The following is a 12,603-nucleotide window of genomic DNA, read 5'->3' on the forward strand; positions in this document are numbered from 1 at the left end:
TTGTATTTTAATATTTTGTTGGAAGCAGCCCAGAGTGGCTGGGGAAACCCTATTATTATTATTATTATTATTATTATTATTATTATTATTAGGAGATGAGAGGAAGGAAATGAAGACTCAGGCATAAAGCTTAACGCGCATGCGCGTGCACACAAACACACACACCAAGCACTCACAACAATATCCACACACATCAAGCTGCCAATAAGGGCATAGATACACTGGTTGGTGGAAAAGATAGCAACCTTATTCAGCAGGATGAAAGAGTCTGGCATCATTGTGGAAGATGCCACCTGTGTCCAAACTTGGCCCTGCCTCCTCCTCTGCATATACAGGATCTGAGAGGGAAATGAACTGGGGGGTGAGGAATTGAGGATGGAGGAATTAACTGAAGCAGAATGCCTGTGTAGCCCGAGGGCTAGAAGATTTTGAGGGTAACCCTCCCCACCCCACCCCCACAATGCCACAGTGTCCTTTCAATTTCACAAAACCACAAAACTTTTGGTTTCTGAAAACAAGCTTTGTTCAGATGACACCACTGCCACTCAGCAAAACACTCTCTGCGTGAACCAGTTTAGATATCATCATCCCTGAGTATTAATAACATCCTGCCATTTGAGATGACGATTTTGGTCTTCGGGTCCATTAGTTTCAAATGATCTGCAAATGCGTGGGTGAGTCGCCTTTGCAACTGTGCAGATCATTTGCAAAGTTTGTTTCATGTCTTTGTGTAAATGGATAGCAAGTGCCCCTTTTGTCTTTGGCTTATGCTTTCAGCCTATTAGTCTTTTCTGATAGAGTAATGCCGCAGGAGGAATTAAATGAAAGAGATGCAGCTAGCAGGAGAGTGGGGAGAGGGACAGACGAACATCTTTTTTTTAATATTTCCCCCTTTAAAATATATTAATTGTTCCAACTTTTTCAAACTAACTTTTTCAAAGCCGTCTTCTAAAATGCCTTTCCTGCAGCATTTTTGTAGTAATTCTCAGGCATATTTTTTTCCTCTACTTCCTCTACAACTTCTTCTCAGGAACTTTTGATTTGGTGCATTCAGAAGTCTATTCTCAAGATTGAGTTCATTATTACTTCTTTATAGCACTCAGTCTCAATTTTGTATCTGTCTGCCATTATTTCAAGCAAGATTTTTTGGGAATGGCATTTCCTCATCTACCAATTTCAAAACTACTAAATTCCACCCCTCCCATCATATATTCCATTCTTCCTTGTTTCATTTCCCACAGTTTATCTTCCAAATCTTACCTAAGGCTTTTAAATTTTATCTTATTTTCTTCTCTTTTGTTCTTGGACATACAATGTTTCCATTTTCATTTGAAAATTTTCTCTCTTTGTGTTAATTTCCAGGCTTCAGTCTGAAATTGTTACTTCATTTGCAAAGTCTACCGTGGTTAGGCACAGTTAACTGCAATTTTTTCCAATTTAAATGCCTGTCAAACAGACTTGTCATTTTACCTGTATTCTAAGCTTTGTCCCAACCTTCTCTGAAACATCTCTACTAATCTACTTTACATGCATGTATTCCTGTTTCCCTTCTCTGCTTCTAATAGTGTTGACTTCATTACATGTTCAGAAATGCAGACATGTGCACTCCTAATATTCTGATACTGTTCTCCATTTTCTCTTTATTACATGTAAAATGTTTGTGTGCAGGTAAAATTAGGGGAAATGACAGCCTGGCTTGCATTACGTTTTCCGTTTTTAAGTTTGGAATAGAGTAGTTGCTTTGGAAGACAATCATCAGGCATCAGTTCCAAGTTTCTCTTGAATGTACTGAATTCCATGGGCATTTGAAACATTGTCTTATATCCCACAGTTAAATTTATTTTGTTTACCTTTTGTCTATGTCTCTTTTACCCCTCGAGGTGCTGAGACTTTCTTTCCTTTCTTTATTACTCAGTAGATTTCCTGAAGTGCTGATTCACTCTTAACAATTTTTTCCTGCGCCATTGTCGGGTAGGATTTCCTTAATTCCCAAACCATTAAAACTTTTCCCCAAACCTCCTTGTTCTTTTGCTTCTACTCCGATTTTCCTTTTCATCTGCAGGTGTCTGAAGTGGAGGCAGCAGAAGCCACGGTTAACTTATTAAGGCTCTCTGGACTGCCATAGCGTGATCAGCCTTCTCATTATACACTCCTTCCAAATAAACTCAGCGGGATCCAGAAAGCCAGCCCAAGAGATAAACGTTAACATGGGCTACACAGCTACTGAAATATGTTCCTGTAGACTTGTACTAGAGGATATTTTCCTGACACTTCAGAGAGAGCAGCCAGCGCACAGAAGATTATGCATTAGGGCTTTTTTCCCCTAATGCAAATGTTGTTGAAAGAGAAAGGGGGAATAAGCCCAACCATCACAGCAACTTACTCTAAATGCGTTTTGCAAAATAAATGGCCCCACTGTACCCAGTTCCATCCATTCTATCTTATCCATACAACCGAGAAAAAGTGGAGAGGGAGAGAGAGAGAGAACTTATATTTAGCAATTCCAGGAAACGGAAAGCAATTTTCTGAAAATTACATTTGTTCTTTTCACATCACCTTGCATTTGATGTGCTCAAAGTGAGAAGTAGTATTTATCACACTCATTTGAACTCGGGCATCCCATCTAAATCTCGTCTGCCTTCCCCCCCCATTCCACGCCACCCCACCATACCGCCAAACCATCTTTTGGGTGGCTATGTGGAGATTTTCACATGTGATGGATGCATCTTGCTGCTACTGGTACATCAGGCTGCATGGCCCAGGGCAGATCGATATAAAAGGTGGTGTTAACTGGAAGCTACCACCTTCCTTTCAAACTCAGCTTGTGTTGCATGGCAACTGGGACTCTTTGGAAACTCCGTGCATTGATCTGAAGGGCCAAAAGGAACAGCTCCTGCCTTTAACAGATGCTCACAGAACCAGCACAAGGTCTCAGAGAAAGAGAGGGCTGGCGGTCGCTGTTTGCTATTATGCTGCTTGATTAGAAAGGCAAGAAAGTGCTTTATGCCATCAGATAATTTGTCCATTTCAGGGATGAGGAATCAGATGATTTTTTTCATAGGGGGACTGTTAGTGTCAGAGGCTCCAGCTTGCAAGGGTGATGGGGGGGGACCCTGGCATAGTGCACATCACATTGCGACGTCCCAACATTGCATGTGTGAGAATCGCACCTCCCTCTCTAAACCAGGCAGAAGCTTCCTGGGCTTTGGGAAGGAGGTGTGCCAGGGCAACATTCAGGGGACTAGCCTAGCCTCCCTAGTCCACTGACAGCACACCACTGTGAGGACTCTTTTTTATGATCAAGGTTCAAATTCATCAGGCAGTGGTGTTTCCACCTGTCTTGCCTATGGTTACCAGATTTTTTTCAATGAATCCAGGGACACTTTTTTTTGGGTGGGGGAGGCTGAGTAGCAACAGGGAGTCAGTAGTGGGGATGGTGAGGCAAAAGACCCTGGGCCCAAGCATGCATGCATATTGTATAAAGGTGCAAAGCCCTTCTTTTGCACCCTGTGAAACATAAATGCACAGAGTTTTTAAAAAATTGGGCAACGGCTGCCTGCCCACAACTCCTGAGCCTCCCCTGATCGGTCAAAACAAAGGGGGAAGGGGGCAGGAGATCACACAAGACACATCCTATGCACACAAGACACATCATATGGGGGCAATGAAAAATGGTGGGTGCCACAGCAGCGGGCAGCTCCTGAAGCCAGCCAGAGCCAACTGCGCTACCAAGCTGGCTGCTGAGGCTGCCGCTGCCAAGTTTCCCAGGGACAGATTTGCAAATCTGGGGACATTCCAGGGACAGAATTTTCCAGGGACAGATTTGCAAATCCATGGACTGTCCCCGGGAACCGGGGACGTCTGGTAACCCTAGTCTTGCCCCACCTACCCTTTCCCAGACTATGACTTTGAGAACAGCAACTTCTCAGCTGGGAAGAGAAGAATACAGGGAGATTTTTTTAAAAAATAGTTTTATAAGTTGTGCTTCTTTGTTTCTCAATTTGACCCTTTGACAGGGTTTTGTATGGACCTCACCAGGAAACTTGATTGACTATTCCAGGAATTAGAAGGGTCTCAGCATACAGCCTAGGGACACGGGTGGTGCTGTGGGTTAAACCACAGAGCCTAGGACTTGCCAATCAGAAGGTCAGCGGTTCAAATCCCCGCGACGGGGTGAGTTCCCGTTGCTCGGTCCCTGCTCCTGCCAACCTAGCAGTTCGAAAGCACGTCAAAGTGCAAGTAGATAAATAGGTACTGCTCCAGTGGGAAGATAAATGGCATTTCCGTGCGCTGCTCTGGTTCGCCAGAAGCAGCTTAGTCATGCTGGCCGCATGACCTGGAAGCTGTACGCCGGCTCCCTCGGCCAATAAAGCGAGATGATTCCCACAACCCCAGAGTCGGTCACGACTGGACCTAATGGTCAGGGGTCCCTTTACCTTTACCTTTACCTTATTGATTATAGATTGGTAATTCTTTGTTGTGGTTGAACTGTTTAATTATTATTTGCTGGTGTTTAATTTTACTGTTTATTATTAGATTCTGATGCATTGTTGAATGTTGCTTTGTTTGATATAAGTTGTTTATTTTAAAGTTATTGTGACTTTTATATTGGGTCAGATTGTTACTGTTAATGTTTGATGTTTTATTATGTTTTTATGTCTTGGAAGCTGATAAGAGTGGCTTGGGCAACCCAGCCAGATGTGTGGGCTATAAATTTATTATTATTATTATTATTATTATTATTATTATTATTATTACCCCCCCCCCCCCCCGCAGCTATTCAGAGACTGCATGCTATTGGTGGGCAGAGTCAGAAGTGAAAGCCAGCAGAGCAGCAAATGTAAAATTTACCTTTGTACAGAAGGTTAGTTTCTTCACACAAATATTCCTCTCCATTCCCCATTCAGACAACCAAGAGGCATTATCCAAGCTAATGAACATGTGCCAGCCGGGAAGAAACATTTGAGGATGATAAGAGTCTAGGAGGTGTGACTGAGTAGGTCGTGTGGCCTGGAGAGAGTCCTGGGGCCAGATAGAGTGACCTGGAGGGCCACATTTGGCCCCCAGGCCTGAGATTCCCCACCTCAGTCAAGGCCAGTATTGTCTATTCTGACAATACTAAACACAAGCAAAGAATTCTGGCTCCGTGTTGAGGTAGGAAATGGGGAAACAATGGGAAGGAGGAACGGAATGGGGTACATGGCATGGTTGGTTGGCTGGAACCCTGAACAGGAGCACTCCACACTACAACATTTTGTTGCGTATCTCATTTGCAGTTGAAAAATAATAATCATGATAATTGTGCTCTGGGACTGAGAAATCATTTCCTTCTTCTCCGCTCTTGGTTCCTGCTGAAGCAGACTTGTGGGCTGTTTCTTGGGAACTGTTTAAGATGCCTGCTTATGCATCCTTCCGTGGTCAGGATGCATGAAACAACCTTGGTCCCCTTGAACTCTCAGGCAGGCACAGCCATCTGGTGGGACCTCATCCTGCTGAACGAGGCTTTCAGATTGCAGCATTCAAACGTGGCAGCTGTAAATTAAATGGATCTCTGGGGGAACCTGGCATAACGCAATGTGTTCTGAGGGTTTGCCGAGATGTTACATCCTCTCCCCCAAGCGCTTTGATCTATGCAGGGAGTCTAAGAACCGTTCAACTATTTGTCAGCACAGAATCTCTGCTCCATAAGCCCTTCATATACGCAGAAGTCATCGGGACAGCTTCCACACTGATCAGGAAGAAATGGAATGTGGCTTTGGAAGGAAAGATCTGCACCTCTTGTTTGCAGCCATAAAGCTTCTTAATCAGATGCCAAATCAGTCTCCCAACTGGAAGACAGAAATCTTTCAACAAAGCTGCTCTTAAGTCTTCATACACTGGGCAAACCAGTAAGTATTGGGGGTAAATCTGTAGGCACATTTCCTCCACATGGCCAAACTCTCTCTTTGTAAGGAATCCAACAATAGCATCCGTCAACTATGGCAGAGTGCATAGACTGGAACCTCAGAGTCTTAAGGCTTTTCTCCACTTAGCACCGGTTATGCTAGTTACACAGACTTGGGAAGACAGGTGAACTAATGCCAGTGTACTGGAAGAAGCAAAGGTCACCAGTGTTGAAGCAATGATTCTTCAACATCAACTTCGTTGGACTGGTCATGTTGTGCGGATGCCTGATGATCGTCTTCCAGAGCAACTACTCTATTCCGAACTTAAAAATGGAAAGCGTAATGCTGGTGGTCAACAAGAGAGGTTTAAAGACTGTCTCAAGGCAAATCGAAAAAAATGTAGTATAAACACTGACAACTGGGAAACACTGGCCTGCGAGCACTCCAGTTGGAGAACAGCCTTTACCAAAGGTGTCATGGGCTTTGAAGATACTCAAACTCAGGTTGCAAGGGAGAAACGTGCTAGGAGGAAGGCACGCTTGGCAAATCCACACCATGATCAACTCCTGCCTGGAAACCAATGTCCCCACTGTGGAAGGATGTGTGGATCCAGAACTGGCCTCCACAGTCCCTTACGGACTCATTGTTAAAACCATGTTTATGGAAGACAATCTTACTCGGCTACGAGTGATCGCCAAAGAAGAAGGAGGGTGAGGGGTCTGAATGAATAGTTTGGCATACAGGGGGGCACATGGTTCTATTGTTTGGCCATCAGTTTTGTGTGATCAACAGAAAAATGATGTTTCCAAATATAAGATTTCATGTGGCGAGATTCCACCTTTAGGTCCAACAAGCCCACAATGCCCAAAGAGAGGCCATATGTAACATGTAGTATTTCCTGACTCCAAGATGGAATTGCACTATTGTAAAGAGCCAACATCTCCTTGAAAGCAGAAAGTACTAAAATGGGCCCTATCCCACTTTTTCAGTTGGCCAATACCAGTGAAAGCCAGAGTGCATGTCTTTGCATTTAGGCTGGAAGATTGGATGCATTGTTTGCTCTTGGAACTATTTTGTTTCTCCCCTTGCTGGATTATTATTGTTGTTGTTGACCTTATGCTATTTCTTGATTGTTTTATGCTGGTTTCAAGCTGTGTTTTGTACTGGTTACAGTTTTCGTATTGCTTCTGTATTTTGCTGATTTTTAAAATTTGTAAACCAGACATTCATTGGGCAGAATATAAATGCCTCGATCAATAACTATAATAGTAGTAAGTGGGTATCCATGTTCTCAAGGAGAAATCTTTCCCAAACTTGCTACCTGGAGACCTTCCGCTGAAGAGGCTAGGGACCAAACCTGCCATTCTTTGAATGTTAAAAAATGTGCAGTAGTGTTATCTATCCTTTACGCCCATTTCTCAGTAGTGCATTTCAGAGGGGTCTGCTCCACTTCCTTCCATGCACAGGGAAAGCCTCCAGTTTGAACCTACAGACCCCTGCAAATAAAACTAGAAAATCCCAATAAAGCCTTAAGTATGCAATTCTACATGGGACACGGGTGGCGCTGTGGGTTAAACCACAGAGCCTAGGACTTGCTGATCAGAAGGTCGTGGTTCGAATCCCCGCAATGGGGTGAGCTCCCGTTGCTCGGTCCCTGCTCCTGCCCACTTAGCAGTTCAAAAGCACATCAAAGTGCAAGTAGATAAATAGGTACCGCTCTGGCGGGAAGGTAAACGGCGTTTCCGTGCGCTGCTCTGGTTCGCCAGAAGCGGCTTAGTCATGCTGGCCACATGACCCGGAAGCTGTACGCCGGCTCCAGCAGCCAATAAAGCGAGATGAGTGCTGCAACCCCAGAGTCGGCCACTACTGGACCTAATGGTTAGGGGTCCTTATGCAATTCTACAGGGCTTCTTTCCAAGTTGAATTTCTCTTGGGGTAGACAGATTTTTCTAGCATTTGACATTTGGAGTATAAATCCAATCAATCAATAAGGTACAGTTCTCCAGATTCCTTGCTAGTTTATTTGTGTTCTTTGAGTAATTTATATACTTCTCCACATCTCTGAAATCTCTGAGTGGTTTACAACATCATAAAAATATCGCAAATGAGTACAAAAGTTACAATAAAAATGCCATATTGTTTAGCAGCACAAAACAACCGGGCAATCTATCCTTTTAAAACAGCAATATAAACTGAAACAGCTAGCATACGAAGACCATAATAACTACACTGGGGAACAAAAATTTTGTTGCATTGACACCTGCAGTTGTTCTAACCTAATTTCGACGTGCTGATTTCATATCTAAAGTTGGTTTTGTTCTGTAAGCTCTAGGGTTTTTTTGCAATTAATGTTTTTCACTTATCTCCATAATCTTTGTTTTTCACAATGCAAGAATTCAATATTTTATTAAACACATAGCCAAAGTAGTACGATATGAGTATAAATGTAAGTGACTTATATAGCATTGAACATGACATGTATAGCATTGAAAATGATGTGTATATCTATGTACAGTTGGAGGTATGCAAAAAAATGTACTGTATTTCCTTGGGATACACAGTATACTGGGGAACAATTTTTTCCCCATTTTCTTTTGCATGAGATTTTTCAACTGTTCTTATGTGTTCTTTCAATGCTGATTTAAAATCTGAAATCGATTTTTGTGTACATGCTATAGTTATTTTTCAATTTCTGACTTTTGCCATTATGTCATATTTGCACTGGGGATAAGTGGACACTGACAGGTTGATCTACCCTAACCACATGGTAATTATTGTTTTGCAAACTTATTTTTTCTTTATTTTTACAGTTTTGTAAAAAATCCTTTGGTGGTGAAGTGCTTCTGCCATTGGTGCTGCTTTAGGGGCAAGTTCCTGCCTATATTGGGTGAAATTTCTCCCCCAAATCCGATGAGATCCTGGGCACTCCACAAAATCGCATGCAATTTTGGATGAGATCTCGCCCAACAGGGACAGGATCTTGCCCCCATCGGTGCCAGTGGTGTTGCTACTTCTCTGCCACTGGCACAGGTGACGAGACTGGCAGGGCACCTATGGGCATGCTGCCTGATGGTCTTCTGCCAGCTGAGGCAACAGCTTCACCCTGCCTAATGACTAGTCCTAACCCTCACTGACACAGAAGAGATGGGAAATGTGAGCTGTTCTGCAATCCCTTAAGGTGGACTTCTTGTGGCAGATGTTGGGATACTGCCAGGGAGACGGGGGCATCAGGCAGGCCCCCAGCTGGCTCCGGACGATCACCAGTCTCCCGTGGAACAGCATCAGTCAATTAGTGACACAAGCCTCAGATACATTCCAAGACCCATGCAACTCTGTCAGCAGAGTGTATAAATCATCCACAACGGAAGAGGCAGACAGAGAGAGAGCATATTTACAGCTTTATTCAGTGTAGTTCAGGAACAAAGGAAAACATGGCTGCTTGCCTTCATGTCCAGCGAAACAGCCGCATAGCAAAAGCAACATACAGTGGTACCTTGGGTTAAGTACTTAATTCGTTCCGGAGGTCTGTTCTTAACCTGAAACTGTTCTTAACCTGAAGCACCACTTTAGCTAATGGGGCCTCCCGCTGCCACTGCGCCACCGGAGCACGATTTCTGTTCTCATCCTGAAGCAAAGTTCTTAACCTGAAGCACTATTTCTGGGTTACCGGAGTATGTAACCTGAAGCGTCTGTAACCTGAAGGGTATGTAACCCAAGGTACCACTGTACATGCTTTAACTTGAGAAAATAGCATACAATACAGGGCTAGCACTCAAGCTTGTTTTTTTTTTTAAAAAAAAAAAGCTTAGCTAGGTGATGTGGTGGGGGAACCAAAAACATGTTTTCTTTTTTTTTTTTTTAAAGTGTTATTAATAAAAATAGCTGCTGAAGCTTGGTTCACAATCCAACACAATACACAGTGCGGCCTTGATAAGTTTTCATGTGGTAGACAGTGAGAAGGCTATTAATAAGCTTGTATCAAGCACAGAAGCAGCGTGGAACCTGGCAGTGTATCAGGTTTCTGGGGTGGCTGCTTTCACATTGCTCCAAATGAAGAAATTCATCACCAATTAGGCCACTAAAAGAGGACCTTGTGTTGCATAAAATTTCCTTGTGTTAACGTGTGTGTGTGCGCCCGCGCGCAAATCTCAAAAAAATTACTATAATGCTGCGGGTGAACTTTGTCATGCTCATCCCATCGTTCCATCTGCACAAGCATTGCAGCTTACCAGACAGAACCATCTCCACTTTCCTCTCCCCAGCTGTTGTTCTGGAGGCTCACCTGACCCTGAGCCAATATTGGGGAGCATGGAGGGGGCTATGGGGAGAAGAGAGAGCATAAGCCCTGCAGAGGTGGAATTAGAGCCTCGCAACCAGTTCTGCAGCACTGAGCGCCAAAACTAGGGGGCACTGCAGGCCACCGCAACGATGACATGGTAAATTGAGCAGAACGGAAAGCAGGGGGCACTGAATTTTGGCCTTGCCCAGGGCACCGCCTGAAAGCCCTGCTGAGCAAGTGGAGGTCCTTGTGCAGGACTTCTGCTGATGGAGCCAATCCCACCTTGTTCGTCCAACCCTAGTGGGGAAGGGCATAGTTGTGTTCACAGTCCCCACTTCACTCTAGAGAGGTAATGTAAACACACCTGTGCACCATTCTCAGTCTCCTCTCCAGATGCCCCTGCTCTCCCTTCTATTGGTGCGTGATCTATAGGCCGTACTTTATGTTATGTATTCAGTGGTCTGTGTTTGCCTCAGCTTGCGTCTAGACTAAGGAATCTGAGCTCCTGTGTTCTGATTTGATACATGTTGTCCAATCACAGAACATTTCAGGATTTGGGCCTCTGCCATTGGCCCTTGAACTCTGCGTCGTGATTCGCAGTTTGTAAGTTTAGACAGCCAATCACGTTGGGAGTGGGAGTGGCTTAGGCTTTCAGAAATGTATTTAAGCAGTTGCTTTGCCTCTGTTTCCCAGTTATGTAGCTCAATAAAGGTATCTTATCGCTGTGTCTTGCCTTGTGGGAACCCATCTACACTTCACTTTAACTCTGGAAAGTGTACGAAATACCCATCCTAAAGGAACCCACTCTATGTTTCTGCCACTGCCTTCCTGATTGGAAGGGGGGAAATCCCAGAGCGCAGACTCTCACAGAAACGTGATGGGATGACTCCTCAAAGGATAGGTGGTTCTGCTTTGGCTTTGCAACCGTGGAGACCCAAAACTGAAGAAGAAAGCAAGTTTCTGAATTTGCAGCTTTCCAGCAAGTACCTTGCAACAAGTAATTTGCAGCAGCAATTTCTCCCACACGTTTACTCTGCTGGCTGCCCACACAACCCTTGGGAGTTATTTGTCTCAGAGTCCTGGAATAAAGACAGGTGGGTCTGAACTCACAGATATTGACCCTAAAAATATTGATCTGATTCTTTTTCACTTTGACAGGCCTTTCTTCTTCTCGTAACTAGATTTAGCAATGTTTTTACCTTTTGAATGTTGATCTGTCAGCCCCACTGTGTATTTCGGTGGGATTCAAAAGGATTCAGATGGAAGAACAATACTTTGCTTTAGGTAACATGGAACCAGGGGGGAAAAAACATTCGTAACAACAACCTTCCTAGAAGAAGAAGATAGTTTAGGAATGAGAATGAAAAATGTTAATTGTATGTCTGATTTAGCAACACTAATGTAGAAGAAAGAATAAAATGCAAAGACTACCTTAGGCAAGGAATTGTTTGTAAAAATAAATTTAGAACAGTGTGTTATTACAAATGCTGTAAAGGCATCTCTTTAGTTTTACCACAGGGCCTTCCAGATGTTGTTTTGCTTGTGCATTCCTGATTATTTGTGCTCAAAACCCTTATTGGGGATGCCGCTTCCAATACTGTTTGTTCCTGAAAATGTTTGGGGACGATTGCACTATTTCCTTTCCCATATCCCATATGTGAATATCCCATAACTTTCTGCTCAAGTCCTGTTGTTTATATTTATTTATTAAAACTCACAACTTTCTATACCACAGATTCCTCTGGTTTATCTCTGTCTTGCTTTTGTTGCGCTGCAGTCCCGTTTCCCCGCCCCCCCGGGCAGCAATAATGTGATAGCATTGGGAAAGCATTGCAAAATAACTAAATGAAGCAGAGAAAATGCTCCACTGAGGCACTACTCTTGTCTCAAAAATTACGTTGCAGAATATGCCCTCAATGAAACACCAGACTCGAGGGGCCCTTTATGTGTTTTGTCATGAGAATGAATGTTAAGACTGTGCACCCAAAGTGAGGACAACTTCAATCGGCAACTGCGGTAAGATTCTGCAGTGAAGACTGCACACTTTAAAATTACTTTCTGCTTTGATGTGTTTTTATTCTCCTGCTATGACATCTTACAGAGCAATCCTAACACACCCCAAATGGCCATGGGGCAGGGGCAGGATGGAGCACAGTTGCCTCTCCGCCAACCTCTGTCACCAGAGAGGTGCACCTCTGATTCAGGCGGTAGTTTTGCTGTGGCAGGGGCTCCCGCTCCACACATGTAGGCAGTAGGGTACCACTGTGGACAGCCGGAGGAAAGCCTCAAAATTATTATTTCAGGATGGGGCACTAGGAGCTTAGAATCCGCTGGATCCAAAGCACCATGGATCTCCCAAGTGGTCCAAACATTATAATAATAATAATACCTTTATTGTCATTGTACAACCTGTGTACAATGAAATTAAATGAGCCTCCC

This window comes from Podarcis muralis, chromosome 5 (assembly GCF_964188315.1).
Source record: "Podarcis muralis chromosome 5, rPodMur119.hap1.1, whole genome shotgun sequence".
Lineage (NCBI taxonomy): Eukaryota > Metazoa > Chordata > Lepidosauria > Squamata > Lacertidae > Podarcis > Podarcis muralis.